This window comes from Oncorhynchus keta, chromosome 9 (assembly GCF_023373465.1).
Source record: "Oncorhynchus keta strain PuntledgeMale-10-30-2019 chromosome 9, Oket_V2, whole genome shotgun sequence".
Taxonomy (NCBI): Eukaryota; Metazoa; Chordata; class Actinopteri; order Salmoniformes; family Salmonidae; genus Oncorhynchus; species Oncorhynchus keta.
This window is the reverse complement of record NC_068429.1, coordinates 5301076-5306469: the sequence shown is the minus strand read 5'-3', so window position 1 is coordinate 5306469 and position 5394 is coordinate 5301076. Positions and strand designations below refer to the sequence as shown.

Genomic DNA, 5394 nt, shown 5'->3' with positions numbered 1-5394 from the left:
GTAGTCTGGACCAATACCTTCACTGTTCTGTAGTAGTCTGGACCAATACCTTCACTTTTTTGTATTAGTCTGGACCAATACCTTCACTGTTCTGTATTAGTCTGGACCAATACCTTCACTGTTCTGTATTAGTCTGGACCAATACCTTCACTGTTCTGTATTAGTCTGGACCAATACCTTCACTGTTCTGTAGTAGTCTGGACCAATACCTTCACTTTTCTGTAGTAGTCTGGACCAATACCTTCACTGTTCTGTATTAGTCTGGACCAATACCTTCACTGTTCTGTATTAGTCTGGACCAATACCTTCACTGTTCTGTAGTAGTCTGGACCAATACCTTCACTGTTCTGTAGTAGTCTGGACCAATACCTTCACTGTTCTGTAGTAGTCTGGACCAATACCTTCACTGTTCTGTATTAGTCTGGACCAATACCTTCACTGTTCTGTATTAGTCTGGACCAATACCTTCACTGTTCTGTAGTAGTCTGGATCAATACCTTCACTGTTCTGTAGTAATCTGGATCAATACCTTCACTGTTCTGTAGTAGTCTGGACCAATACCGTCACTGTTCTGTAGTAGTCTGGATCAATACTTTCACTGTTCTGTATTAGTCTGGACCAATACCTTCACTTTTCTGTAGTAGTCTGGACCAATACCTTCACTGTTCTGTAGTAGTCTGGATCAATACCTTCACTGTTCTGTAGTAGTCTGGATCAATACCTTCACTGTTCTGTATTAGTCTGGATCAATACCTTCAGTGTTCTGTATTAGTCTGGACCAATACCTTCACTGTTCTGTATTAGTCTGGATCAATACCTTCACTGTTCTGTATTAGTCTGGACCAATACCGTCACTGTTCTGTATTAGTCTGGACCAATACCTTCACTGTTCTGTATTAGTCTGGACCAATACCTTCACTGTTCTGTAGTAGTCTGGACCAATACCTTCACTGTTTTGTAGTAGTCTGGACCAATACCTTCACTGTTCTGTATTAGTCTGGACCAATACCTTCACTGTTCTGTAGTAGTCTGGACCAATACCTTCACTGTTCTGTAGTAGTATGGACCAATACCTTCACTGTTCTGTAGTAGTCTGGACCAATACCTTCACTGTTCTGTAGTAGTCTGGACCAATACCTTCACTGTTCTGTATTAGTCTGGACCAATACCTTCACTGTTCTGTAGTAGTCTTGATCAATACCTTCACTTTTCTGTAGTAGTCTGGACCAATACCTTCACTGTTCTGTATTAGTCTGGACCAATACCTTCACTGTTCTGTAGTAGTCTGGATCAATACCTTCACTTTTTTGTATTAGTCTGGACCAATACCTTCACTGTTCTGTATTAGTCTGGACCAATACCTTCACTGTTCTGTATTAGTCTGGACCAATACCTTCACTGTTCTGTATTAGTCTGGACCAATACCTTCACTGTTCTGTATTAGTCTGGACCAATACCTTCACTGTTCTGTAGTAGTCTGGACCAATACCTTCACTGTTCTGTAGTAGTCTGGACCAATACCTTCACTGTTCTGTATTAGTCTGGACCAATACCTTCACTGTTCTGTATTAGTCTGGACCAATACCTTCACTGTTCTGTATTAGTCTGGACCAATACCTTCACTGTTCTGTAGTAGTCTGGACCAATACCTTCACTGTTCTGTATTAGTCTGGACCAATACCTTCACTGTTCTGTAGTAGTCTGGACCAATACCTTCACTGTTCTGTATTAGTCTGGACCAATACCTTCACTGTTCTGTAGTAGTCTGGACCAATATCTTCACTGTTCTGTATTAGTCTGGACCAATACCTTCACTGTTCTGTATTAGTCTGGACCAATACCTTCACTGTTCTGTATTAGTCTGGACCAATACCTTCACTGTTCTGTATTAGTCTGGACCAATACGGTCACTGTTCTGTAGTAGTCTGGACCAATACCTTCACTGTTCTGTAGTAGTCTGGACCAATACCTTCACTGTTCTGTATTAGTCTGGACCAATACCTTCACTGTTCTGTATTAGTCTGGACCAATACCTTCACTGTTCTGTAGTAGTCTGGACCAATACCTTCACTGTTCTGTATTAGTCTGGACCAATACCTTCACTGTTCTGTATTAGTCTGGACCAATACCTTCACTGTTCTGTATTAGTCTGGACCAATACCTTCACTGTTCTGTAGTAGTCTGGACCAATACCTTCACTGTTCTGTAGTAGTCTGGACCAATACCTTCACTGTTCTGTATTAGTCTGGACCAATACCTTCACTGTTCTGTATTAGTCTGGACCAATACCTTCACTGTTCTGTAGTAGTCTGGACCAATACCTTCACTGTTCTGTAGTAGTCTGGACCAATACCTTCACTGTTCTGTATTAGTCTGGACCAATACCTTCACTGTTCTGTAGTAGTCTGGACCAATACCTTCACTGTTCTGTAGTAGTCTGGACCAATACCTTCACTGTTCTGTATTAGTCTGGTCCAATATCTTCACTGTTCTGTATTAGTCTGGACCAATACCTTCACTGTTCTGTATTAGTCTGGACCAATACCTTCACTGTTCTGTAGTAGTCTGGACCAATACCTTCACTGTTCTGTAGTAGTCTGGACCAATACCTTCACTGTTCTGTATTAGTCTGGACCAATACCTTCACTGTTCTGTAGTAGTCTGGACCAATACCTTCACTTTTCTGTAGTAGTCTGGACCAATACCTTCACTGTTCTGTATTAGTCTGGACCAATACCTTCACTGTTCTGTATTAGTCTGGACCAATACCTTCACTGTTCTGTAGTAGTCTGGTTCTACGGATAGATAATACTACTTTTATTATACTTTATTGTACTTGAAATACTTGACATAATACTACTTTTTCATTCATTTCAGAGGCTATGACTCTTGTTCTTGGTTCAAATACAAAATGACTTTGTAGCTGTATTGTAGCATTGTAGCTGTATTGTAGCATTGTAGCTGTATTGTAGCATTGGAGCTGTATTGTAGCATTGCAGCTGTATTGTAGCATTGTAACTGTATTGTAGCATTGTAGCTGTATTGTAGCATTGTAGCTGTATTGTAGCATTGTAGCTGTATTGTAGCATTGTAGCTGTATTGTAGCATTGCAGCTATATAAGAGTTCTCAAGCGGCTATGATGGAGGAGTTTCCATTAGCTTGTTAAGGCTGTTTTGCAATAAAATCTAATCTCTGTAGTCTTTGGTGTACAATAAGATGACATTACAGTAGCCATGTTGTTGACATACATCCAATTTATATATGACGCTAGCAATTTTCCATATAAAATTCAAATTCTTCAGCGATTCGCCCTTAAGGTAGCCTAGTGGTTATAGCGTTGGGCTAGTAACCAGCAGGTAGCCTAGTGGTTAGAGCGTTGGGCTAGTAACCAGCAGGTAGCCTAGTGGTTATAGCGTTGGGCTAGTAACCAGCAGGTAGCCTAGTGGTTATAGCGTTGGGCTAGTAACCAGCAGGTAGCCTAGTGGTTATAGCGTTGGGCTAGTAACCAGCAGGTAGCCTAGTGGTTAGAGCGTTGGACTAGTAACCAGCAGGTAGCCTAGTGGTTATAGCGTTGGGCTAGTAACCGAAAGGTTTGCTCGATCAAATCCCGAGCTGACAAGGTACAAATCTGTCGTTCTGCCCCTGAACAGGCAGTTAGCCCACTGTTCCCCGGTAGGCCGTCATTGAAAATAAGAATTTGTTCTTAACTGACTTGCCTGGTTAAATAAAAGTACAATTAATTAACAGAAAATATTAATAGCATTATTCCATGGCTGTAAGAATTGATCAATATGTAAGCAAGTCAAAGAGTAAATTATGTCATAATTAAAAATGGTAACATGACAAAAAAATCATCATCATCGGCATCGAGGAAACAACATACAAAAAAATTACCAATATCCTCCAATAAAATAAATAAATAAATAAATAAAATAATAAAATAAATACAATTATACAATAAATAAAATAAATAAATAAAACAATACAATAAATAAATAAATAAATAAATAAAATAATAAAATAAATAAATAAATAAAACAATAAAATAAATAAATAAAACAATAAAATTCATTTCTATGTCATTATTTCAAGTTGACATATTTAAATAAACAAGTATCATAGATATGTACAGTATATCAATATACATACAATATCTGATTATTCATCCACAGATTAGGAGCAAGTAACTTTCAACCAGGACAAACAAAAGCTCTGTAAGACCAGGAGAAAAATAGCTATTTGAAATTAGTTTCGATTACAAAAATAGTTGTGTTTGTTCAACAACAATTAGTTAGTCTCCTTTGTATATAATAATAACTCAGAATTTGAATGAACAGTACACAGTATCCTCTTAGAAGCAGGTGTGGCATTACCGTCTCACCCCACACCATTCCAGCCTGGTTATGTCACATTAACTAGCTCAATCCATCTGAAAACAGAAGACCCCATTCCCAATAAGACACTACATACACAGAGCCCTGGAACGGGCATGGATACAGACATAAATCCCATCACAGACCCGTTGACTTGAATGGAAATTCTATTTCAGGATAGATATCTGCGTAGTAGTTCTATTTCAGGATAGATATCTGTGTAGTTCTATTTCAGGATAGATATCTGTGTAGTTCTATTTCAGGATAGATATCTGTGTAGTTCTATTTCAGGATAGATATCTGTGTAGTTCTATTTCAGGATAGATATCTGTGTAGTTCTATTTCAGGATAGATATCTGTGTAGTTCTATTTCAGGATAGATATCTGTGTAGTTCTATTTCAGGATAGATATCTGTGTAGTTCTATTTCAGGATAGATATCTGTGTAGTTCTATTTCAGGATAGATATCTGTGTAGTTATATTTCAGGATAGATATCTGCGTAGTTCTATTTCAGGATAGATATCCAGAATAATAAAAAACAGAATAATCACAATATAACTGGCACATGTATAATATAAATACAGGAATTTCTGTAGTTTCTATTTCTGTTGTTTCTATTGTGCCATAAGTTAACCATAGCTCTGATAAAGAATGATGAGCTCAGGTTATAAAGATATAGGCTGATATTACTGTCTTGTAGTTTATCTGCTGTAGTTAATCTGTATCAAAGCATAGCACTAGCAGGCAGCAACATGGCAGCATGGGATGCCATCTTGGGCAGCCATCTTGGGCAGCCATCTCGGATCAGATAGCACAGGGGCTAGTGCCTATTGCTCTCACGCACTCATCCGCAGCGGGCAAAATTGTTTGCAATGACATCACAATGACATATTTTATGACGTCATGGTCAGGTTGTACACTTCGAAAAAAGACAAAAGTGTTATCTAGAACCAAAGGGTCCTTCAGCAGTCGCCATAGGAAAACTCAAATCAAACTTTATTTGTCTACATGCGCTAAAT

At 38.4% G+C, this 5394-nt stretch overlaps 1 long non-coding RNA gene across 44 annotated transcripts in view; it reads right to left on the bottom strand.

Annotated features, from left to right (window-relative positions):
• Positions 1-3604, bottom strand: part of LOC127931653 (uncharacterized) — a 6903-nt gene extending 3299 nt beyond the window's left edge. For 5 of the 44 annotated variants that reach the window (XR_008142164.1, XR_008142195.1, XR_008142189.1 and 2 more), the window contains exons 1-4: positions 1938-2661; positions 1202-1649; positions 818-881; positions 1-721 (exon numbers count right to left, since the gene is read on the bottom strand). The exon at positions 1-721 is cut by the window's left edge. This is a non-coding gene — a long non-coding RNA (uncharacterized LOC127931653). Of the gene's footprint in view, positions 722-817; positions 946-1105; positions 1170-1201; positions 1746-1937; positions 2662-2705 lie in introns of those variants that run through there. The other 39 variants (XR_008142193.1, XR_008142210.1, XR_008142198.1 and 36 more) reach the window with 39 other exon arrangements.
• Between the last annotated feature and the right edge of the window lie 1790 nt (positions 3605-5394).